At 39.6% G+C, this 25,222-nt stretch overlaps 1 protein-coding gene across 12 annotated transcripts in view; it reads right to left on the reverse strand.

Annotated features, from left to right (window-relative positions):
- fibcd1 (fibrinogen C domain containing 1) overlaps positions 1–25,222 on the reverse strand; it is a 237,168-nt gene that overhangs the window by 182,934 nt on the left and 29,012 nt on the right. For 9 of the 12 annotated variants that reach the window (XR_004634899.1, XR_004634901.1, XM_034709573.1 and 6 more), the window contains 2 exons: positions 19,371–19,452; positions 14,433–14,586 (listed from right to left, as the gene is read on the reverse strand). The exons of 1 other annotated variant lie outside the window; for it this stretch is intronic. The gene's annotated coding sequence lies outside the window, so the exon portion shown is untranslated. Of the gene's footprint in view, positions 1–14,432; positions 14,587–18,120; positions 18,530–19,370; positions 19,453–22,541; positions 22,746–25,222 lie in introns of those variants that run through there. 2 more of the 12 variants (XR_004634900.1, XR_004634898.1) reach the window with 2 other exon arrangements.

Genomic DNA, 25,222 nt, shown 5'->3' on the forward strand with positions numbered 1-25,222 from the left:
GCGGCCGATGAGGGGGGATCCCGGAAGTGCTGTAAATGTGGGAAACACAATGCCGCCAAGCGGACCAATCACAGGGCTTGCGGTCCACGTTGATTCTACGGGTAGTTATATTTTGGAGGAGGTGCATGTCAGCTACGTGCGCAGGCCTCTGCGTAGGTTACCAGGAGTAACAGGAGTTACCCAGACCTCCGGCGTAGGCTACGCCGTCGATTCAACACAGAAGTATAAATCAGGCTTTACCTCACAGCCTTTTTGCTAACCAAAGCATGCATTACACTCACCAATATAAAGATTATTGTATTGATATAAAGCAGACAATGGTTATAAAAGGTTAAAGTTAAAACATTTACTTTGTTAGTTTTTAAGTTTTCTCTCCCCCCTCCTCCTCTACTCTTCTCATCTTGTACAAAACGCTGCATGAGCCTCATTTCGCGACAGAGTTGTCAATGAATCAAATCAAATAACAAATTAAAGTAAACTTCTCAGAAAAATTAGCACTGTATTTGATGTGTATTGTAATTCATAGTTTGACCCATGTTCCATTTGTTAATATGGGGGAGGCGGAGTTAATGTTCTATACTGCAGACAGTCAACAGAGGGAGCTCTACATCTTTTAACTTCACTTACAGCATCCATTGTAGTATACAGACCAGATCTTTTTTTTTATTTCTTGAGGCAAAGTTCTCTCACTTTTTGTGAAAGCCTATCTGACACAATCTCTAACCACAGGCAAAATACGCCATTTTCCTTTCTCAGTTTCAAGGCAATTCGAGTGATTTTGTTTGCTGCTTTTAGTCTGGCCCTCAAGCTTTGAAGTATGTGCAATTTTTTTGACACACTTCACTCTTTCTCAAGGAAAACTTTTGGTACTAAAAACATTTTTTGGTGCAGAAAGTTTCTTTTATCATAGATCTTATTGTTTTCACTTCATTGTTCTCTTCTTTGTTTGTCAGAACTCTTTGCAGGGTGCCTGAAAGGGTACTGCTGAACAGTTTTGTTTTTGATTAATTATCCCTCTTATGATGTTACACTCACAAGACAGCCAGAAACACTGCAATACATGCTGATAACAAAAACTGATCAAAAGGTCTTGAAATCTACATGTTTTATTTTGAAATGTAATTTATTGTAAATTATTTCATTGAATGTCCCATATTGTGATTTTCAATTCAATGAATTTGACTTGTTCTTCCATTAGTGGATAAGTATGCTTGTCCATTATTCCAGTTAGTGGCAGAGCTGTCTCATTACTCTAAACTAATTTGTATCAAAGCTGAATTACAGCAGCAGTCCGTCCCTTGTCACTTTTTGAGAGGTTTCTCACGAGTACAGCAGAAGCATGAGTGCCGATCAGTTAAAGCGACTCTGTCAGAACACAATTGGAAACGAATCACCCCAGCAGAAATCATTTTCATTATTTTTAAAGGATAGACTTATTAACCGCCTCCTCCACTTGAAAATATGCAATATTTTTCTGGAAACGACAAGAAGATGGCTCAGCATAATTAGATAAATGCTAGCTCGAGGAAAGAGAATAAACGGAAAGAGCAATTATAAAGAAGAAAAGACAAGAATTGGAGATCTGATGGGTCCTCTTTTTTTTCAGTCTGTGATTTTGAATACAAATAGCTGTTGCATCTCAATTAAACACATGCCAACATAACACACTGCTTTGGGCTACACCAAAGCATATGGTCAAAGACATAATGTGAGGCATCACACAGAGCTCTATAAACTTAAAGGGCTTTAAATTAGACACACACATCTCTGGTCATATCATCTTCTGTACCAAGTCATCAAAAATAGATTCATTGATGGCTAAAGGCACAGAAGTGTGAAGCTGCAGGTTACCCTTGAGGGTCATTTCACAAAAGCTGTTCTCGAGACAATTGTTAGATGAGGCAAAGAAGTCAGCCAAAGTGGTATGATGAGCATGGAAGTCTGCTTGAGGGGTAAGTTTGCTATGGATCGGTTGAACAAACAGGTCTTTCATGTAGGTGACCTGTCACTTCCTATGTGAGATAAAGTTGACTTATTTAAGAAGTCAACTTTGTAAAGTTTCGTGACTTATGTACTTGTGATTGTTAAGTTTATGGAGCTTAAGTTACAGATGTTAGCATTACAAGTAAATACTTGTTAGGTACTCAATCAAACCCAAACTATGATCTTATCTCAGCTAAATCTAAGACTCTGTGCATTAATAATCAATCTATGTGTTTGTCAGCAAGCTTTGTTTTGAAAATCTTGAATTGAGTCCATTATTCTGTGTTCCAGACGTTGCACATAAATTACTGCTTACTTGAGCACTGAGCTCTGCTCCTGCCAAAATGACCCCACAGTGGGACCTGGAGAGTCATATTTTGAAGCTTAGAGCCACACAAAGCTTGGAGTTGGGAGTGGAAACGTGCTGATATGGCCTGTGAACATGATCCCATAACCAAATTATCATAAAACCTTTTAAAGTATGCAGAAATATATATTTTTCATTAAAATAAAGAAGTCCGCTTGCATTTTCAAGATAGGTCACATCTTCAGTGACTGCATTTTCCCACAGGGACAAAACAAAAAACGCCTAACTGTACCTGATGACTTTATTAAGATCCCGATGCACAGCACTTTTAATATAGGCCGGAAACTTTATTAAGCAATCTTTCCATCTATTTAAACATTTCTGAGGAAGAGTTATGGACTTTCTTTGAAACCTAAGTGACTACAACAACAGCCGCCCACGTCTCGGCTATTTTTGTACCACACCCAAATCACATCATCAAATCAAAGAGGCGAGAAAACAATCTAGCACCCAAACAAGCCGTCCAGTAAATAAAGAAGTCTGACTCATGTAGTGAGCAGCCTTGGGATGCTGAAAATCAATTAAGTTGGGGGTCTGTTGGGTGTTCTGAGGGGGGAATGTCTGCTGTTTCTTCCTGATAAGAACATTTCTTTGCTTGATTCGGTTGTGCCAAGAGAAGATTATCGCCTGGCAGGAGCAGCAGTAGGCCTTACTCATTAAGTGGTGGGTTATTGCCAGTCCTCAACTTCAGAGCCAAGGTTTTTGCACATTTTAATGGGGGTTGGGTAAACACTCAGAAACACTAGGAATATTGGCCTGCTTTGGTTTTGCGGGAGTAAATTGCTTGTTTTATCGGGGATTAGTTATTAACCTTGATCCTATTTTAATAACAAAGGGTATTTGTGAGGGACATGTGGTGATTTTGCAGTGAAGGTATAGATTTTAACAAAGGAATCAAAAGAGGCATCTGTTCATCCTCTAAAAGAATGAGACATGGGTCATCACATGGGCTTCCCTGCTGCTGTATTGTTTCCCTTTAAATGATTCGTGGGATTTGGGGAATTTTTGTTTTTTGTTTGAAGCAGCAGAGGATCCATGGATGAATTGCACTGCCAAACAAGCTGTCCATGTGTGGTTCGAGATGATAATTGGTCTCACATGAGGTAGCAATAGCTTAGTGAAACTTTTCTGTCAATTATACCATTTCATATTATTATGTTTTGACCGTAGTGCGCTGTTAAAACATCCTTAGAGGGGCAGACTGAGGATCAAAACTGAGGATCCAGACTTCTGTGAAACTGTCATCACTAGTCTTATCAAGCTATTTACAGCCACTGGAAACACAAATCCACAACAACTTTTTAATAATGTAACATTGGATCTGAAGTACACAACGGCAGTCAGCTTAAATTCTAAAAAAAAGTTTCAATTTAAAGTCAAAATATTGTCTTGTTGTTTTAAAAAACCTCTGATGATGATTGGTTCCAACTGGGCAAAGGATTGGATATCCTATTATTAAACATATATATCCTTCTGCTATACATTCACAGGAAATTTACACATTAGCTTTGTCCACATTAGCCTTGTCCACGTTAGCTTTGTCCACGAATGATTATTGAGGAGAGTACTGCAAGAGGAAGTATCCATGTGTGACTAAAAACGGTGGTTCAAACTCCAAATATTGTCATTTTTGGGGGATTAAAACCTTGGATTGACCTAAGCTTGACTGAGTTTAGATATTTTTACAGAAATTATGGATTACTACCACCAAACATCCACACAGAAAAAAATCACACTGCCTATTTTTGGCTGCGTTTGCTTCGTTCACGAATGTTCACTATTGAAGGTGGTACTTCATGTGTTTCTCACAGCTAGATTAGATTAGTGTCGGTCTGTCATGATTTATTTATGAATGGGAAAGGTTGCGTGACCTTAACAAGTTTAGTTCCATAGAGATAATGGCGAACATCACACAGTCATCTTTTAGATTTGCTGACATAGCTTTTAAAAGTTGAGGAGAATTCCATCTATTGCATTCGTAAGCTACTTGCTAACTGTGATTTAGTTAGCAAAGCATTATGAAACTTGTGTCACTTCGGATTCTTTTAGGGTAACTTACTCCAAAGTTTTGTACCGATGTAAATAGAGGAAGTTAATTATTTATTTGTTTTTCTAAATTTATTTCATTGTTTTTTTGTTATTTCAAAAAGGCCACCAAAGGATTTGCAAATTAAAGTTTTCAAATGAACAGTATTTGTCATGGGACTTGTCTTTCAAGTGTTGCATTTTATTGTTATTTTTTAAATCACTGAAAGTATCGGACAAAAAAGTGATCAGTATCGAATCGGATCATAAAAGTGTGGTATCGCCCAGCACTAGCAGATACTAATCAAATCTTTTAGGCCACACCCCAAAATAAAAAAAAGGTCTATGTTGCAAGCTGAGCTACTTTTGAATATCACTTTATAACATTTATTGGCATCTATTCTCACTTGTGTTTTCGTGACAGCTTAACAAGTAATTTTGATATGTCTGTCTATTTTTTTTAAACTTTTCCCAGGACAAATTTCCTGAGGCTTCAATAACAACAATTTACAGACATCAGTGGGGAAAGATTGACCCTCAGACCCATACGTATGATTCTGGGCTGACCTTGAGCATGTTTGAGAGAAAAGGTTTCAATATCCCCATCACCCCCAGGTCCCTGAAATGAAAAAAGCCTGTCATGTGTAATTGGTGTGTGTAGCATTGTGCAGAGCCACTGGGACCTAGAGTAAATATAACCTGACAGTGTGAAAAAGGAGAGAGAAAAAGCCTCTTTTGATCCTTATTCATCTCTCCCCTGTCACTGATAAGGCTGGCGAGGTCGGAACGATGGGAGGATGATTTTCCCAGAGGAGAGCAAGAGGCTACACTACAGTGTCACAAAACAGACTTGGAGAGGCACAGACAGGCACACAGGAGGGTTGGGGGGGTAAAATCGAAGAATAATGCTAAATGTGAGAGATTATAAAAGCTTTTCCTTGGTAAGGGAGGTTAAAGTAGGGAGGGATGAACTGTATTTCCTGTTGAACAGAGTGCTCCACACACGCAAGGGGCCTCTGCAGTGTATGGTTTGTTCTTTTTTGTTGTTACGTCATAAAACAAATACTCTAAATCTGAGCGTATAATGGAAATGCTTTCTTTTTAAAGAAATCCCATCAGGGTGAATGCACCAGAGTATCTAATGTGCAAACATCTTTCCGTAAAGGAAAATTGGAAGAAGTGAGTGAGCATGTGTGAAAGAAGGAAAGATAGAAGGAGAGGAAGAGGGGAGATGTGGAGAGACACGGCTGTTCACTCAAGCATAATTCCATTACAGTTTGTGGCTGCTGTGAAGAGGAACCATTAGAGGTGTAAGCTGGATGGATGGATGAAAAAGAAGATAGGGACGATGAACAAGGGGAGATTTACAGCTGATGCAGCCTGATTGAGCCGTAGCCTCTGACCCCGTGGGGAGGGGATGTAACAGAACGTAATGACACCTGTCATGAGAGATAATTATGACGTCATGGCTCACTCTATTTTTGTTTTGGCCCTCTTTCTCCTCCACCGCCTTCCGTCTAAACTGTCTTAAGTTTCCCCCTCTTCCGTCCTCTGTTATTTGGGTCCTTAGAGGTTGATGGACAATCCAATCTGTCTCTTAAAAAAGCAGATTGTAGACCCCGAAGGAAAAATCTGAAAAGGTAAAGTCAAACTACTCAAAGTATTTTTTTTTTTTACCATGAAACAATTGAAAGTGGCATTTAGATCCTTACAGAGGGAAAAGCCAGTTGCCATGTTTTCTTAGACCATCAATAATCGCTTTAACACACTGGTCAGAACACTAAAGATTAGTGTAAACACCTCAAATGGACAAAGACTGGTATGATTAGGCTCATTGAAAACATTACATTTTTCTTCTTCCTCATAGTGGCCCAAATCCTCCATCATAATTATCAGTCAAATATATCAACAAACAAATATCTTTAAAAAAGGCTTTTTCTTCAGAGTGCTGTTGATCTTGTCTGACACCAACCCTTGCGGCGTTAAGAATTATAGTATTGGTCTTTGCGTTCCCAATATGGGGTCATCCCTAGTTCCCACAGCCAAATGGTCCCACAGCCTTATGTTCCCACATTTCTAGGACATTTTCAAAATAAGGGTTTTGTGTTCCTACATTTCCCTTCAATTTAAGCCATATCCTCCCACAAGATTTTGGAAGCACTTTATAGTAAATGAATGAATGAACAAGCAAATTAATTTCAATCAGCAGCAGAATGTGGGAACATATACAGAGGCTATAGTCCTCATTGCAGTGGCCGCTGTTTCGACCTCTGACCTCGACCATTTGCTGCATGTCTTGCCCCACTCTCTGCTCCCAATATTTATTGTTTCTCTTCTGCTGTCCCATGAATTAAGACAAAAATGTTCAAAATAATTAAACTTGAAAAAAAAAAAAAAACAATATATAAACATTTTTAATCCTGTTGCTGATATTCCATTTGCTAATGTAGGCTGCATACAGACATCTTTAATTCAGTTTGTTTCACAATCAGCTAAAAACTCCTGAAGAGCTTTAAGATCAGTCCTCGAGGAACTACTTGTTGGATTACACAACACACAGCTCACTTTGCAGGAGAATCACTCTCTGACTTATGCTATTTAAATGTCATTATTGATGCATCATCATGAAAGCAGTGTTTTAATGTTGCAGCTAAAGATGGACCTGTGTTAACTGCTGTCCAGACATTTGTTATTTAAACTTGAAAAAACATGCATTTTCAAAACTGATGATAGCTTTGTTTGAAAATGTCTAACTTTGCTCTTTGGAAGTTGAAAAGTCCCCTTAAATTGTATTTTTTGTTGTGATCGGATAGCTGCAATTTAACATTGTGCACATGCATGAAACATGCTCTGCACAGAGGCTGTAGTTGTTGTAAATAAGTAACCCGAGTAACCCTGGTCCTTAGCTGTGCTTTAAAAGAGCAGATTTCAGTCAAGCTCCAAGAACACCAGAGATAAATCCATTCATGAATCTTGGATCCTCATTCCCATGATGCAACTCATCCACATTTTTACAGTACACCCACCCTGCATGCATACTCTCAAACTCGGTTCACCCGAATTTAAATCTTCTCTCTCTGTGAGAAAATAAAAAGAGTAGTTTCAAGCCCAATTTGAGATAACTACTGATGACATCATAAGGGATATTTTACCAGAAATTGCAACAATTTGGAGAGCAGAAATATTTCCACAGACTGAGTTGTACCTATCATGAAGCAAAAGTGATGTTCATGGGTTGTGCGTCTTGAAGACAGTGCTGCAGTAAACCATTTGGAATCATCAAGATCCAGCATTTGTTTTCTGGTAGCTGCATAAGAAGCTGAAATAACAGCAACTATATTTAGTTGTATTTTTTGTAGATAACAGGTTATTAAATAAAAAGCAGGAGAAGTAAAATACATCTTTCTCTGTAATGTCCAAACTAATTGTACCGCTGAGCAAGCCGCTCTACTGCAAACCTGCACTTAGCATCATCCTTCTACAAAGTGCTCTGCCTCCAAGAGATATTTTTATGAACAGCTTTATAACATGAAGAGAAAGGTAAAACGTTAAAAAGCGAATGCTGTCTGTTGATATCAGCTGTATTTATTGGACATGTGGAAAGCCCTTGACTTTCCCTAACATTGCGGCGAGGTTGAAGCGAGATGAGGTATGTTAAAAGCAATCAATCCACCCTCTGTTGCCCCCCTTTCGTTCCACGGCCTGTGCTCTATTTTCTTCCTGAGACGTGGTTCTGAATCTTAACTAAAGCCTGGGTTATTTGATTCAGGAGGCGGCGCTGCTCGGTAGCCCACAGCGCGTATAGAAAGTCAGTCCTTTACAAATCGGTTCAACCAGGTTGCTGCGTGTATTCATGATTAAAATTACATGTTTCTTCGTGTTCCGGGAATAATTGCATCCATCAGGTGTCATAGGTCCTTTCATGAGAAGGTAAAAGCTGGTTGGTGAGTGTAATCTTTGTCCTACTCTTGCCGCCGGCTATGTGGCACATTGTTGGGGGAGAGGGGCAACAATCAACCAGGAAGCAGAGTCCTGTTGCGCAGGAAACTGTAGATCCAGGTAGAGTTCCTTTTAAACTCTAACTGTGTGCTGGTTTCAGACCAATACTCCCACACTATAACGTCAATATTGGACAATTCTGTATTTAAAGTTGTTCCTGCTTCATATAGTATTTGCTGTGTAGGTAAGGTGAGAGACTCTGTGGTGTTTCTCTGAGCACACAGCTTTAAAAAACACACTAAATAATAATTTCACCAAAAATGTTATTACTTTTCCTTAAGTGACTGGAAACACAAAAATGAAAACAGTTAGAATTTCTAAAGCTTAAAAATTCTAATTTGCAAAAAAAAATTGTACACTGAGGCTGTTTGTATTGATATGTAGTGTCATGTCTTAACACGGTAGAATGAATACTTTCATTGTGGAGGGGGAACTAAATCGCTCAATTTGCAACTCATGAGTGGGGAAGTGAGCATAGTTCGCTCTGGAGGCGGTGGACGTCCATTCATATCCCACATTCTGGGATCTGAGAGGCATCAAGAGTTGCTGATAGTTGAAGCTGTTTTTTTTTTAAAGCAGCCAAAGTCAGGTTAATGGCATGAGGAAGGCATTAGGCATGGTTTGTTCTTCTAGCCAGATGTAGTTAGTGGGGCTGGTGAAGTCAGTTCTTCTGAACATTTGAGGGTGTTTTATGAACAGATCAGGACGGATTCCAACGGGCTAAAAAACGTGTACGGTTTTAGAGAGGCAAAGCTTTTTAAGAATGAGGAATAGTTCACTTTCTATGTTTGTTTGTTCATCACTTCTTTAGCCTTAGCCATTTTATTTTGGCGGATGTTAGAACCATCTCACCCACATTGTCTTCAGCAGATTTTCCCTGTGTGTTTTGGTGTTTAAGTCTGAACCTTTAGCCAAACATTCAGCCAACAAATAATAGTTGTGTGTGTGTTTCTAAGTTTTAAAAGCTGCTGATTTTCTTGGCTTTTGATCTTAATATTTGTCTTTGATTCTACTGTAGAATACTCTTTTAGTGGAAGTGTTGATGATTGAGATCCAGGGATTGAAGCACAGGAGGCTCCACTAAAAATAATTTAGGGGCAGCTAAGAGAAAATGAAGGTGAACTAGTTAATTTTTTGGACCGCGAACTGAATTATAAATATCAAATAATGAACTATGAATATGACGAGCTACTAAACTTGTGCGGTTTTAGAGGCAAAGCTTTTTGAGAATGAGGAAGAGTTCACTTTCTATGTTTGTTTGTTCATCATTTCTTTAGCCTTAGCCATTTTATTTTGGCAGATGTCAGAACCATCTCACCCACATTGTCTTCAGTAGATTTTCCCTGTGTGTTTTGGTGTTGAAGTCAGAAACTTTAGCCAAACATTCAGCCAACAAATAATAGTTGTATGTGTTCTAAAAGCTGCTGATTTTCTTGGCTTTTAATCTTAATATGTGTATTTTGTTCCACAGTGGAATACTCATTTAGTTTTGGAAGTGTGGATGATTGAGATCCAGGGATTGAAGCACAGGAGGCTCCATTAAAATAATTTAGGGGCAGCTAAGAGAAAATAAAGGTGAACTAGCTCATATTTTGGACCATGAACTGAGTTAAAAACATGAAATAATGAACTATGAATATGAACTAGTGCATTTTAATCTGAACTGAACTAGCTCATTTTTACTGTGAACTTGCATAACACCGTGAAATGCATATCAAATCCTCCAGTCTGGGTCAAATCAAGAAAAATGGCAGTGTTAGGAAATCTTCAAACTGAAACTGTCACCATTGGATGTAAACCCTGATGTGAGTAATGGCCCGATATGGACAGGATCCCCCTTAGGGCACTGCATGGGCTGGTTTTCAGACAGATGTATATAAAAGGTGAAGCTGCTTCAAATATAGCTTCATACACTGTGACTGATTCGTGAAGGGATCTCAGTCCAGTGGCCATACACAAAACTTCAGCTGGGGGTACACCGGCATCAATGCCACGATGACTCACTTTCAGCTGGCAAAGGAGCTGTGAATAAAGTGCTAGATGGGTGGTGGGTAGAGTTACTTGCTGTTTTTTTCCTCCACCACAGACTGACTCATTTGGCTGTCATCCAGTGCTCCGGGCTGCTGTCTTATCGTCACAGATATATGAGTTTGTCTTGAATCTAATCACAGAATTACTGTCTGAGAGTTTAGAACAAACACACAAACACACACACTCACACTCTCACACAAGGTTAAAGCTGACGACTCTTTGCATGTATGTAATTAACAGATGAGGACATCACAGTAAGAACACACCTTCTGTTGAGCCACCAAATGCATAATGATGCTACATGTGAAGTATGATAAAAGCCTCGGGCCTCTCATTTGATAGTCAGATGAAAGGAGCAGTACAATGCTGTCCAATGTCATGACGTATTAATGCTGCACTAATGCACATTCTCAAGAAGCTGCAGTAATTACGCAGTGTGGGGTGTTGAGGGAAACTCTATTATTACAGGATTTAAATGCTGAAGATGGTGAATATTCATGAATTTCTCACAAATAGCTAATGGTTCGGATTCATCTTCGACCACAGTCCTCATAAAAGAAGAACAGTAATGGAAGACGGTGTTAAATGAAAGTATGACTCAGTGTGAAGATGTATTAGTCTAATGCAGACTATTGTTAGACCTTGAACCATTATGATTCAGATAAGATAGGTACCAGGGTGCTTTTTATTCGGGGGGTAGCTTGAAGTGAAATGTGTCAGAAAGAAAACAACCTTTAATCTTCATCTTAAAGCTACACCTGACGAGGCAGTAAGACTGGAGGGAGAGAAATGAGGGAAACAAAGTAATGATGATTCATAGACCAATAGCTTGTTCTGTGGCTGAATGCTAAGTTATAGTTTTAAAGTTTGATGCCACTATGCGTGAAGATGAGGAAACTTTTACTATGTATGAAGCTTATTATTAACCATAAACTGTATCTAAATAATAATAATAATAATACATTCTATTTATAAAAGCGCTTTAAAAGATTCTCCAAGCGCTTTACAGGAAAATAAAATTATACAATAGAAAAGCAAAGGAAAACAGTGCAAAAAAAGCAAAGAAAAGCAAGGCAGCAAAATAAAACAAAACAAAACAAACAAAAAAAATCAATCAATTATAGTTTAAAAGCCTTTGTAAAAAGGTGTGTTTTGAGTCCGGATTTGAATTTGGTCAGTGAGGGAGAGAATCTGAGGTGTTGGGGGAGAGAGTTCCAGAGGGCGGGGGCAGCGACAGAGAAGGCCCTGTCCCCCCAGGTTGGGTGCTTGGGTTTGGTGAGAGGGGTGAGGAGGTTGGCGTTGGTGGAGCGGAGGTTGCGGGAGGGATTATATGGCTGCAGAAGGTCGTGAGGTTGGAGGAAGCTAGATTGTGGAGGGCCTTGTAGGTGATGAGTAGGATCTTGAACTGTATTCTTGAGGGGGTGGGAAGCCAATGGAGGTTCTGGAGGACTGGGGTGATGTGGTCTCTGGAGCGGGAGTGAGTGAGGAGGCGTGCAGCTGAGTTTTGTATGTATTGTAATTTGTTGAGGAGGGTGTTGGGTGAACCATAGAGGATGCTATTGCAATAATTGAGTCTTGAGGTGATGAAGGCGTGGATGAGAGTTTCAGCTGCAGTGAAGGAAAGGGAGGGGCGGAGACGGGCGATGTTTTTGAGGTGGAAGAAAGCGTTTTTTGAAATATTGTTAATGTGTTGTTGAAAGTTGAGTGACTGATCAAAAATGATACCAAGGTTACAGATGTGGGTGGATGCTGAAACAGTATCTATATGAGAATTGTGTGTTGAACACTGAAGTGCCTCGAACCCGGCAGCAGGGGTCAACCGCAATGGTTGCAAATAAAAGAACGCTCGAATGAGACCAGACAATCAAAATGTTACTTCTCAGTTTACTTTAACTTCAATAAACATTTAACAGAAGATTTTTTGGTCCCATCGACTCATTTGAAGTTTTTCAGTACAGCGTGATGTTAATTTCATGAAGTATGGTCCCATTTAGAGTAAAAGAGACTATAAAACATGGATGCTTCAGAGTGTGGCTGCCTGTGATTGATGCATGTTCACCAGAGACTTTATGATTAATGGATGTAGTATCCGTGACTAGCCAATTGTTGGCAGGAGCCATACTGGCAATGCAGAACTCAACCAAGCTGCTGTTGAGCTAGTGTGAGGTAGAGAGGAGAGCTTTGAGCCTCCTAGCCAACAGCTACAGTGTTCCCGCCTGTCAGTCAAGTCAGCTGTGCCTCTCATAATGGGAAACTTGTAATCTTAACATCTTCAAAATTGCCGCAATATGAAAAAATTCACTTCCTGTAAAGTGTGTGCCGATCGAGAAATTAGCTATCCAGACTATAGTGGTTTTTGTACGAGTTTCTAAACGCGTTTATTTCTGCTGCAAAGATCGGCTTTTTTGAATTGGTGTGTATGTGGTTTCCTGTACTTCCGGAGCCAGCCTCAAGCGGACACTCGAGAAACTGCAGTGTTTAACACTTTCGCATTGGCTTCAATTCTCACGGCCGCGGGTTGCCCCCTGGTGGTCACCAAATGGCAACGTCCAATATTGAAACATGACGGCAACATGAAAGTGTATAAAACCTGCAGCTCCTTGAGTGTTCTCTTGTGCCTCTCTGGGCACTCTGCATTACAAAGAAGCCTGAATGGATGGGGTTGTGGGGTGAGTGGTAGTGGTTAGCTGTCGATCATTAGTCAATTAGCCAGCTACACTTACATAGCACAAAAATGGCTGATGTTAAAATAGCACAAAGGTATGACTTTCACCCAGAGTTGGAGAAGGGTTACTCTTTGGTCCACTCAAATTCAGTCCGTCCGTCTGTCTGTCTTTTCTGCAGTGCAAGTGTGGCCTTACCAAAGAACAGCATTTGTAAAAGGCAGAACTCAGAAAGTGTTGGAGTTGAAGGGCCAAGTTAGCAGCACTGCAGTCAGTTTTCAACAGGCCCTAAGACCAAGGGTAAGGCTGCAATGACAGCATCTTATTGCGTCGGGGACATTCTGGCTAAACACAAGCGGCCCTTCAAAGATGACAGAGGTGTGAAAGTGTCAGTGTCCCAATGCCAGAGGTCCCACTAAGGGGGGGGGAATACATTTTGGTTTATTGTTCCAACTTTGAGAGCTGCCATTATTAGGTCTGAATCTGGTTTATTTCTCTGTTTGTTTCGTTTGTATTAAATAAGGAGATAGGGGATCAGTGATGACCCATGAAGACTGGAAACTGTCTTGATGGTTCTGTGTGCATGCCTAGTGTCTTTGCAATGCTGAAACTGGATTGGTAGATCTTAGCAAACTGGTAACTTTGACAGTACATTTTGGTTCAATAGAGGTTGGGCACACTTGGTTAATGAGATTTTGCCCAAATAAGGTCACTCCTGGTTTACAAAATCCAAGATGGTGCTGGTTAAAACACCAAATTTGAGGCTTTTAAAAAAGTACTTCTGAAAGTAATGGGTGACATTACAGTGGCTACGTCAACTTCTTATATATATATATAGGAGTATTAAATATTTTGTTTTCTTCATAAAATGTTTCATATTTTGTTAAAAATATATCTAACAAGTCAGTGTTTTAAAGAACTGTCTGTGTTTTATGGTTAAGACACCCCTCTGCTGTGTACATACAGCCTTTTGTAAGAATAGGAACATTTATTTTGGGGTATTCTGATAGTTGAACTGAGAATGTTCTTAATTAGACTTCAAGTTTCCTTCTGATTTTCTAACAGTATATCATCCTGATTGATTCCCTGGAGTCTGATGCTAAGGGTGCACTCGAAAACTGTAATAAAGACACTATTTTTCTAAAACATCATCCATCTTCAAGTTGACTCCGTGGCTCTTTTTGCAAAATCCTAATTCATCTTAGTGAACTATTTCACTTGCAGAAGTAAATATCTTTTCTTTGATATGGTAGGTTATGCCCACTTTTGGCAATTCAAGCTGAAAATGACATTTTTTTTTTACTTACCTCGAGCGAAAGGCTGCAAAAAGGAAAGGTAAACAGAGTTTTTTTTTTCTATCTTACCTCTTTTTTTCCGTCTTTGATGAAAGTTCAGCCAGATGTCAAGTTCACTTTTTTGTTGATTTATAAAAGAAGAAGTCCACAGTGTAGTAGTGACTGGCAGATAACACACACCTCCACTCTTTCAGGTTTCCCAGTGGGCACGCCAAAAAAGGATCTGGCATGACAACATTGAAGAAAATTGAGATACATTTTAGACTTCAGCGGGCCTGTTACACTAACTCTGCATAAGCTGTCATAAGTTAAGGTGTAGTCCTCAATGAACCATACGTTGGAACTAGTAAGTTTGTAACTAAAGTCGTGCTATTGTTTGGTTGTATTATGTAGATACGAGGTTCATCTTAACTAGTAGATTGTAACGTTCTAGTTCTGACTCTCATGCCTGATAGCCTCTGAACATAGCCTACCTTAAAATAGCCCCTCTCCCCTTCAGTTCATTGATGCAGTAGTTCATAGTGTTTACTTTCAGCAGTGAAGATACATATGGTTGATCATAGTAAATCCACTCCAGTCTATTATGTTAAATGATTGTGAACATGTGTTGATACAGACCAAAAGGTGGCAGTACACTCATGATAATTTTGCAGTTTCAAGTGCCGTAAAGAAGTGTCGGAAAAACATATAGGTCCAATCTCAATGTCCTCCCTAAGCCCTGAGCCCTGAGCCCTTCTTGACTTAACTGATGTCACCTGGAAAGTGATTGAGGGCAAGAGGCTGCAACGGCTCAAACTTTAGAACTGGGACTGGGACAGCACTTTGCGACTTCTCACGTAACCTGCATGACGTCACCAGCTCACCTTAGCGATGTTAGGAATTATTATTGCCCAATTTTTACTTTCCTGAAATTCAAGGCACACTGCCTGATTGTCATATGATCCATTCTCTTACTGTATAGACTGCTTAACCACACAATGTAAAATATACAAATATTATAAAACTAGAAATGTATGATTTATACCGTATACACAAATGTGTGAAGATAAATAGATGATGGGTGTTGTCTCTATTTATACTTACAGGCAAACTTTTGTGCCTGTACATTTCATTGCAACTTTCATGCTTATTTTTTACTATTGCACTTTTTTAAATTTCATGTTACAGCGTTCGTTTACCCTCTAAGCTCGAGGGCCTCCGCTGGGAATCCTGTGTTTCACGTCAATATGCTATGAACTATGGGTAATTCCCTTACACTAAGTCTGCAAAAATGCCCACTTACGGAAAGGAGGCATAAACGGCTTGAAAAGTCAGTGACAGATCCCTCACACACTTGATGATTTGACAGTGGGACAGCCCTAAGCCCTCACAGACTTAGCGGGAACGCGCCTCAAAGTCAGTGAGGGCTTGAGGGTGGACATTGAGATTGGACCATAGTTACCCGAGAATGTAATGAGTGCAACGTGATGTTCGGTCATCTTTTTAGAAGTTACAGCTAAGTTCCCACACCCCTTAACTGCTGTATCCAAATAGCTGGAACAAACTCCCAATAGAAGTCAGGCTAGCTGAAACTCTCAGTTCTTTTAACTCCAGGTTTAAGACTCACCTGTTTACAGCTGCCTTTTATTTGAATATTCTTAACATATTATTTTATCACACAATACTGCACAGTAACTTTTATGTTTATATTTTAAATCTGTCTAACACTATTTTAACCTGTTTATTTTGTTTCATTGCTTTGATTTTAATGGTTTATTTTAATGACTGTTAAAATGTTTTCTTCCCATTATGTCTTTCCTGACCTTTGTAAGGTTTTTTTTATATCTTGTGTGAAACACTTTGAATTGCTTTGTTGACGAAATGTGCGACATGAATAAACCTGCCTTGCCTTATCCACCGACTTCAAGGTAGATGAAAATATCACAAAGCATAAGGTGCTAATGAGTCTCCAGCTAGTGTAAATTAACAATTGTGACACGAAGTGGCGAGTGTGCACGTGAAATTATATCCGTGAAAATGAAAGTGTGAGTACAAATCAAAGTCATCATATGTTTTTAATTGGCACCCTCTGTGGAAAAAAACAGAACCTCTGCTTCTACTTCCTCCAAACTAGTCCATCTTTCAAAACAATGTGTCATAACAAGCAGTGGTATTTACGGAGGACTTCACACCTACTTAGAGCTAGGTGTACGATTTAAGATGTTACTTATGCTGGTGTTGGACGTATCTCAGCTGTTGCTACCCCTAAAAATGTAGTAGAGTGTAAAAGCCGCCCTTAATTGGAAATGACAATCAAACAAGGCTACATTTGACTTTGTACCTAGTTGATGCAACCCCAGAGCAGAAGTACAAGTTCTTTTACATTCAAGCAAAGTTAACAAGTATGAAATACTTGTTCAAAGAAAGCTGGCTACACTCATCAACATTTTGAGGAGTTGCCAAGAAATTAATGAGGAACTTACTGTTAGTGCACCATAAGCAATTAAGTGGTCCATAATTAAATTGTATACACAGTTACTTAAGATGAGTTCATCAAGAAACAAAAGTGAAACTAGTGATTTAATTGGTTTTCAATGAACTGCTAAAAATACATCCTTTACTAATCCCAATAAAGCATTATATAGAGTTACCATTGAATAGAATCACATTCGTTATTTAAGCAAAATCACATAAGAAGGGGTGATGTTATACTGTCCCGTTGCTTAGCGCCGCTCAAGTGGCTGCTTGTTGCAGCAGCTCTCTCTTCGTTGTTCTTTTTTCAACTTTTTTTCATATCTGTTTAGTTATCTTTGTATTTGGACCCTGTCATGTCTTCTAAAGACTCATTTGTTGGCCATGGACACCAAACTGGATATGTTTGCAGTGGGGTTTTTTTTTGTTGCTATTTTTGTTCCTGTGTGTGTCCGGAGATCCTACATGTAACCATGGTTGCATTGTTTACATACGAGATCAGCTGTTAGCAGCCCGTAGCATGTTGATGCTAAACGATGCTAGGCCCGATGTTCCCTGCACGCTGAGGAGAAGGAGGCAAGGACGACGTGCTGGTATTGAGGTGCAAGCTAAAAAAAGACGACATCGACCTGTCCTTCCACTCACCATTATGGGGAATGTAAGATCTATCTACAATAAGGTGGACAAGCTCACCCAGCACCAGAGTAGCATCATGCTAACAGAGCTAACACCAGACACGAACGCCACATTGGAAGGATTTCACTTGCTGTGGGCATACAGGATACAGGAGAGCAAGACTGAACTAACTGGTGAAGAAGGCCAGCTCAGTCCTGGAACCTGTGGAGGTGGTGGCTGACAGGAGAATTATGGCCAAGCTGTAGTCTCTGATTAACTTTTTTTTCTATATGTATTCTTGTTGAAATTCTTGTACTGTACACCTTTTTGTTTGCTACTGTAACTTCATGAATGTCCCCATTGTGGAACGAATAAAGGAGTATCTTATCCTATCTTATCTTAATATCAGCACAGCTAGATAATCACGCATGCAGATATTCAGTATAACATCACAACCTCAAGTATAATATTGCTTTTATACAACAGTTTTACACTCAGTTGGGTTTGGTTACTCTATTTGTACTAATAGGTAGATATGGTCAACAGCATGTAATAATTAAAGTTGTAAGACACAACTGTTTTTTTAAAGTAATATTTTTATGCTCTGACGGTTCAGCTTGTTCCAAACCTAAATTAATTGAAGTGTTGTTGCTAAGTGACTCATTCCGCTGCACTGTTGCCTCTTGATGTCAACAGATTGCCACACACTTTTTATCTGTATGTTTTAATGTATGCTACAGTTTATTGTGTGACTCAGAGGTAACAGCTTTGAGTAATCAAGACAAACAGTGCTGCAATGATAATTGATGGCACTCAGAACACCTGGCTGAGGCGGAGTGCTGCACAGAGTAAAAAGCACCAGTGACGTCGCACTGAATATGAGTACTCATGTAATGCTTGTATCTGTCCTGCTCTGCAGTTAGCACAGAAGTTTCTCCACGTTTCACTTTTATCCATTGAGTCTTGTTCTTCCTCTGTAAACTCTGAGCCAGATAGGCATCTTCTTGTGTCGGCATGTCATTATCGCTGTCAGAATTTCCAGGATTTTAGTTTGGTTGTATGATTTGGTCTCTTTCGACGCCTACACATCCTTGTTGCATCTGGAAAAATTCCCAAAATGAAATGGTTTTCTGGTGTTTTGACCTTAAGTTGCTACAATATGTTCAATAAGTATTTGTGAATAGATCATACAGACCACTTCTAAAAATGTTGTATACCTTATTGTAAAGGGTTACCTACTGTGGTATGGACATTTTCTAGTATTTCTTCAACTTAAAGCTGCTGTTGGTAGTCACAGAGTAAACATCTGTTCAGAGAGAGGGACTTTGAATGTCAACACTATCCCTCCTGACCAGATTTCCTCTGAGCCCCCCAACACAGATCGGCGTGTGCAGTCATGATTGTGCCGGACTCATCACCAATCGGAGGACGTAGTAGAGGCCGCCCCTTAGCCAGTCAGGACAGAGGATTGGAGATTAGCTATGATTGGTCCTTAAGGGGAACAAGAGGAATAATAACATTGCTTGATACAAAGGCATTGGAAAACGCAGAGATTTCGCAATAGTCTCAAATGACTCCATTTACCGATGAGTACCGATGGGCATTATGACCTTTTCTCCAAACCCAGCAGAAAAAAAGTAACATTTTTTACACCATTCCTACCACCAGCAGCTTTAATATTACATTAATACTATTTGGTGATAATGTGTTTGGAAGGCAGAAAGTTATTTTCCTTTAAAACAGTATGAATGAAGTATTTTTGACTACATAGTAAGGCTAATGTCACTTGTTCCAAGAAAACTTAACCTTTCCCACTTTGATTTGACCAAGACCACACTGATATTTATTCATCTGCATGGCTTTCATGGCACTCAACCCTATTTTTAAACCTGTTCTCAATGAAGTAGCTGTCCATTAGTGAGTATTTCCCATTGTGCCTACTTGTTGCTGATGAGCCTGGGTAGCAGCTGAGCCTCACACTGCGTAGATGGAGGTTCTTTCACTTGAGAGAAATGGTCGTCACCTTAAAATAAAAGGTCAAAGTTATTAACACAGTGGGACTGAGTGGATCACAGTGGTACTCGAGACAATTATAAAGGTTGGCCTGTCTAGGCAACATGTCCACCATTCTCCTGTGGCCTGGGATGATAATCTAGATCAGTTTGTTCAGCTGTGAACATTTATACATGTTCATACATGCTCTTCTGTTTTAGTTATAACATCTTCCTCCATTTATGTTTGAAGACAATGCCTGAAAAATCTCTTTTAATGCATTAGAGTACCTTGGGATCTCTGTGTAGGGTATATTTGTTGTTACAAGATCTTTTGCTGTGATCTGCTTCGTTAAATGTGTATCTGTAGCCAGTATGGTGTAACGCTGTACCATACGAGCTTCATTTATCATTTAAAAAGGTACCGTCTGGCTCATGATGGGCTGAAATCTGCTTAGTAATTGGGTGCTGCAGCTGATCTGATGAGACTGTAAAAGAATAAAATGGAGCTGCTGAAAATCAAGGGCAATTTTTATATGCATGAATTCTAATGAAAAACACATGGCTACCTAAGAGGGTTTATCACAGAGTCACTGCAGCGTGCTGTAATAGATAAAAACCATTTAAACATATGAAGCCTAGTTGAAAATGTAAATTGGTTAGACTGATCTTTAACCACACATATTTAATAAATATCACTCTTCAAAGATATTACACACATGCATGATCCCAGCTGTGCAACATGTTAGCTTATTAGCGACCTGCTGCCAGTAGCTTAACTAAGCAATGATGTCTAGTTTGAAAAACACATGTCACAGTGATTCCTCTGTCCTCACGTCTCATCTGCGATTCCCTCCCTCATATTGGAAGTGGGAGGAATTGAAGAGGGAGGAGAGGACTGCCAGTTGGTGAGAAGTCCAAGAAAGAAGAGCCATAGTGTTCTCCCAGAATACCCTGCTGTTTGAATTCACTAACACATGCAGTCGCACAAAGGCACATTGGGCTTCCAAGAGAAGAACTTTGCCAAAGAAGAAGTTGGCTTCTTCGAGTGCATCCACACTTAATATGTAGTCTATCAACAGGAAAGTAAGAATTCATCAAGAGAGAATATAAAGCAGCAATTTTATTTGCTGTTCCTGCTGTCAACACAATATATGTTTCTCCTGTCAACATTAAAAGATCAATGCTGTAAATCTTTCTCTATTTCAGTACTTTGTGACTTCCAGTTCCCAACTGTGGCATCAGCCTCCCACTTCCCTAAGACAGAATCTATAAAGCCCTGGAGGATCTTTCAGTTGTGTCGATTTTGGCACCCTCTGTGGACAAAGTGATAACTTTTGTCTACCCTTTTCCTTTACATGCGCAAGTAGTAGCCTATTTTCTGACAAAATTTCTTACTAGAGTCAAACATATCACTCATGTTGCTTTGGAGAAGGTAAAAAAGGAAGTTTCTTCAGTGTGCTGTCAAGCGTATGGCTTGAGACCTGACCCCTCAACAGTTTGAATGTTAATAAAAAGAAAAATAAATAGTTTTCAAATCATTATAGTCCTATATTTAACTGAAAATAGTGCAAAAACAACATGTCAAGTGTTGAAACTGAACAAATGCTCTTTTTAAATGTGGTCCCAGCGATATTTCAGGGGTGTTTGTTGTATTGCCTCTTCTTTTAGCAAAGCTCTGTAAACATTTGGGAGCTGAGGAGACCAGTTACTGCACTTTTGGATGTGAAATGTCTCATTCTTGCTCACCTGCTCAACACTTTGGGGTCTCCTTCGTTTTATTTATGCTTCATGGTGCACAACATTTTTTCAACAGGTGACAAATTTGGACTTCAGGCTACACCTCTTGTTAGCTTGAGGTTTGCAGCACTGGGCTTTCTGGCAACTACCTTAGTAGAAGTGTGTGATTAGGTGCTTTGTTGGATTAGAAGTACTAGGGGTGGATTAAGCTTTTCCTCTTGCACATAGACTACAACTCATCACAATGCTTATCCTTTACCTCGAGGAAAAACAATGCCGGTTTTGCCGAGACAGAAAGTTAACGCCTGAGTGACAATCAGCCATTGTGTGTGTTTACTGCTCCCACAGCCTTTCTCCCAGGATGCTACTCTGTTAACATAGGAGTTACAGTAATTCATTATGTGGTAGTGCGCTACTCACAACACTGCTGCTCATTGAGTAAAAGCTTTAAAGTACCACTTAAAATGAGGGAACACATCTCAAAATATGTCACTCAAATTTCCAAACTGTTGCGTGAAAACCCTCTCATTCAACTCAGAATGCAGAGCAAGACAGTGCACAACGTTTTCAGATTAAACACGCCCCAGGTCAGGAATATCAAAATAATTTCTAAGCCACCAAATTATGTACAAAATAAGAAAAACATGCTCTCTGTTTGAAAGCAAAAGATAGGTGCACTTTCTGGAGAGTAATTGGGATGCTCTTTGGTTTGTGATACACACAGATATTAAACTCTGGTTAAAACCTTTGTAAGGGAGCCAAAAAGACAGAGAGCTTGAACTCAAAATATGCCAGAGATTGTTTTGAGGTCAACATTACCATGCCATGAGAATAAAGGCATCTTAATTATTCAAAGAGCAAGTGCAAGTGCCTTGGAGCTTCTTTCTGAGGATTTGAGGCTCAGTGTTTTCCTGAAATAACTTGACACCATTGTCTTTAGCACAGGTTCTTCAAAAAAACAGACAGAATGTCATTCCCATGTATTGATTTTTACATTTATTTATTTAATCATGTGCTTGGTTGGTGAATTTTGATTGTAGTCCATCATGTTTGTATGACCCTTGGGATTACTTCAAGTCATCACAGCACCAGTGCTGATTTTAATAAGGAACATGTCTGCCAATGCAGTGTGTGGGTTGATGGTTTGTTTTATACTATTTGAATAACAATGGATGTCTATGGCGCGGAATTGTTGGCAATGCTGAAACACTATTATGCAGATTTTTTGAATATGCTTTTTTTTCCCCTTTGTGTTTTATGTAATTTGTTGATCAGAGGCACACATTAAAGACTTTTCCAAGCACAAATAAAACGAGTGAGGTAGCTGTTCACCAATACAGCCCATCTCTGTAAGTATAATTACAACACAGAGACAAAGCCATAAAGTCAAGTTATGTATTCGTTATTCTCAAACATACACTGTAATGTGATGCAGACTGTCAGCAGGAGAAACCTGCTAGTGTCCCCCTGACAGTAAACATTTCAGCCCGCTAAAATGTCCTTCAACAAGCCATTGGACCTCATATCCTGTGATCAATATCCCAAGCTGTGAAGCGTTGCTGTTTCTGCATTCATAATATTGTTTCTGTGTGGAGAAAAAGCAATGGTCACATGTGGGTGAAAAACAAGCAATACACAAGGACCACTGAATCACCCTCACCTCATTACGAATCATGCATAATATATCTGAGCTGGGGTTACAAATAAATTTATTTTGTATGAGTGTGTCTGTTTGTGTGTGGGCATGTGTGTGGTCACTATGTTGTTTTCCTCACACCTTAAACATGCTCTAGAGGTGCAGGGATGCTATATTCAATGATGCCCTGCAGCATTGCACCTAATTGGTCTCTAAGCTCATGTCACTTTACAATTTTTGAAATAATTCACACTAGCTAACTGCTCCCTCATAAGGGCTCAAGAGGAGCAGGTGGAGGGAACACACGCTCCACATTTTGTCACTGTTAGTATTTGCCTTTGATTTACTCTGCCACCTTGTGACCTCTCATTTCCCAGTGGCACAGTTTGATCAATATGTAAGACAAATGTTGATAACCTTGGTTTGACCTGCTGGAATTCTGCACAGTGGACATATCTGTGCGTAAACTGCAAAGTGTGTGTATGTGTGTGTGTGCTGAGTGGGTGGAAGAGAAGACTGATAGATATTTAAGTGTTTTTTTATTTAATCTGGGCTCAGCAACTTTATGATACAAGATGTGAGTAGACATAATCAAATGCAGAAATTGGATAACCCACTGAGTAACTATTTCAGTCAAATATGTCTTCAGGGTTTGTATCAATTTCCATGTATGAAGTAGATCTCTGAAAAAAAAAATGCTGCAGTAACTTAATAGTGTAAAGCCTTTTTGCTAAACCGGCCTAGAGACCAGTTATGTTTTATTTTTCTACGCCTCTTTTGCCTTTGCAGTTGACCCCACATAATGGTTAAGCAGCAGTGGACAGCTCTAAGGGACATGCTCCAATTCTAAGTCAATGCACATTCATAAATTTCATCTGCAGGAGAAGTCATATATCTCACATAGCAGAAGCAAAAGGTTGTTTTCCAAGCTGCTATCAACAGTAAGTTCAACCAAACATCAGTGAATGGGAACAGTTCTATTCAAATGTGGCTAGCTTCAAGGCAGCTATTTTCTTCTGGAGTCACAATCAAGGCGGTTAGCTTAAAGGCTGTTGTAATGTATGGGATCTACCTAGTTCAGAGTGATCATGGATTAAAAGATGATACACAATGAAAATGTGGAGGGACACCTGGTTATATTTCAAGATTAAATAACATTCAGTGACCCATTATCTACCACTAGGCTACAGCTTTGCGGTACATTTAGCATCCAACCACCTACAAGCTAATACTAATACTTAAAGCTGCTGTTGGTAGTCGTGATATAAACATCAGTTCGGAGAGAGATTTTGAATGTCAACACCCCCTCCCACCAGATTTCCTCTCACTCACCTCCCCCTCCCCTCTCTGCTCCCGTAACACCACCCACAAAAGATTGTTGTGCGCCTTCTATGAGGAAGAAGTGGTTTCCAAGCCAATCATGGCGACAGAGGGTCGGGGAGTAGCTCTGATTGGTCTGTGATAACGGGAAAGAGGGGAATAATAACATTGCTTGATACAAAGGCATTGGAAAACGCAGAGATTTCACCATAAACTCAAATTACTTCACTTACAGATGAGTACCGATGGGTATTATGACCCTTTTCTCCAAACCCAGCAGAAAAAAAGTAACCTTTTTTTACACCATTCCTACCAACAGCAGCTTTAATGCTAATACTTGGTAATTATACACAGTAAAGGCTAACATTCCCAGCTTAAATAGTTCTCAATCAACCAATCAATCAACCTTTATTTGTATAGCGCCAAATCACAACAAACGTTATCTCAAGACGCTTTTACAAACATAGGAGGTCTAGACCACTCTATGTCAAATTATGAACAGAGACCCAACTTCAAGACAGGGTAAGACTCAGTCTGACCCCACCTTAATCCATCATGAGCATTGCACATCGCAGTATTTAGCTAGTTACAGTGGCGAGGAAAAACTTCCTTTTAACAGGCAGAAACCTCAGGCAGAACCAGACTCATGTTAGACAGCCATCATGCCTCGACCAAGTTGGGTCTGGAAAGACGGATAGAGAGGAGTAAGAGAGAGAGGTGATAGTGATGAGACGAGTAGTAGAAGCTGTTGCCGCTGGAGTCCAGCATGTCCGTATCAGCTGGGGTCCAGAATGTCCGCAGCAGGAGGACGTCGACAGCAGCTCAGAGGAATCTACGAGACAATGGAGCTCAGGGACTCCAGAAAGGTCTGGTTCTAGATTGGAAACAACACTTGCTTACATCAGTTCAAGTTAAAGTTTTTATTTTGGAGTTGTATTTAACGCAAAGCTGCACACTCACATGTGGTCACTTTGTGCTTAAGTTAAGCTAGCTGCTTTTGCTATTAGCCACAGTACCACCAAAACAATTAAGGGACTGGTTGTTGAACTGTGTCTCACTTACAGCTTCTTCACAAAATAAGTAGTGAGCCCATTTTTTGGGCTCAT

This window comes from Notolabrus celidotus, chromosome 19 (assembly GCF_009762535.1).
Source record: "Notolabrus celidotus isolate fNotCel1 chromosome 19, fNotCel1.pri, whole genome shotgun sequence".
In the NCBI taxonomy this organism is placed as follows: Eukaryota; Metazoa; Chordata; class Actinopteri; order Labriformes; family Labridae; genus Notolabrus; species Notolabrus celidotus.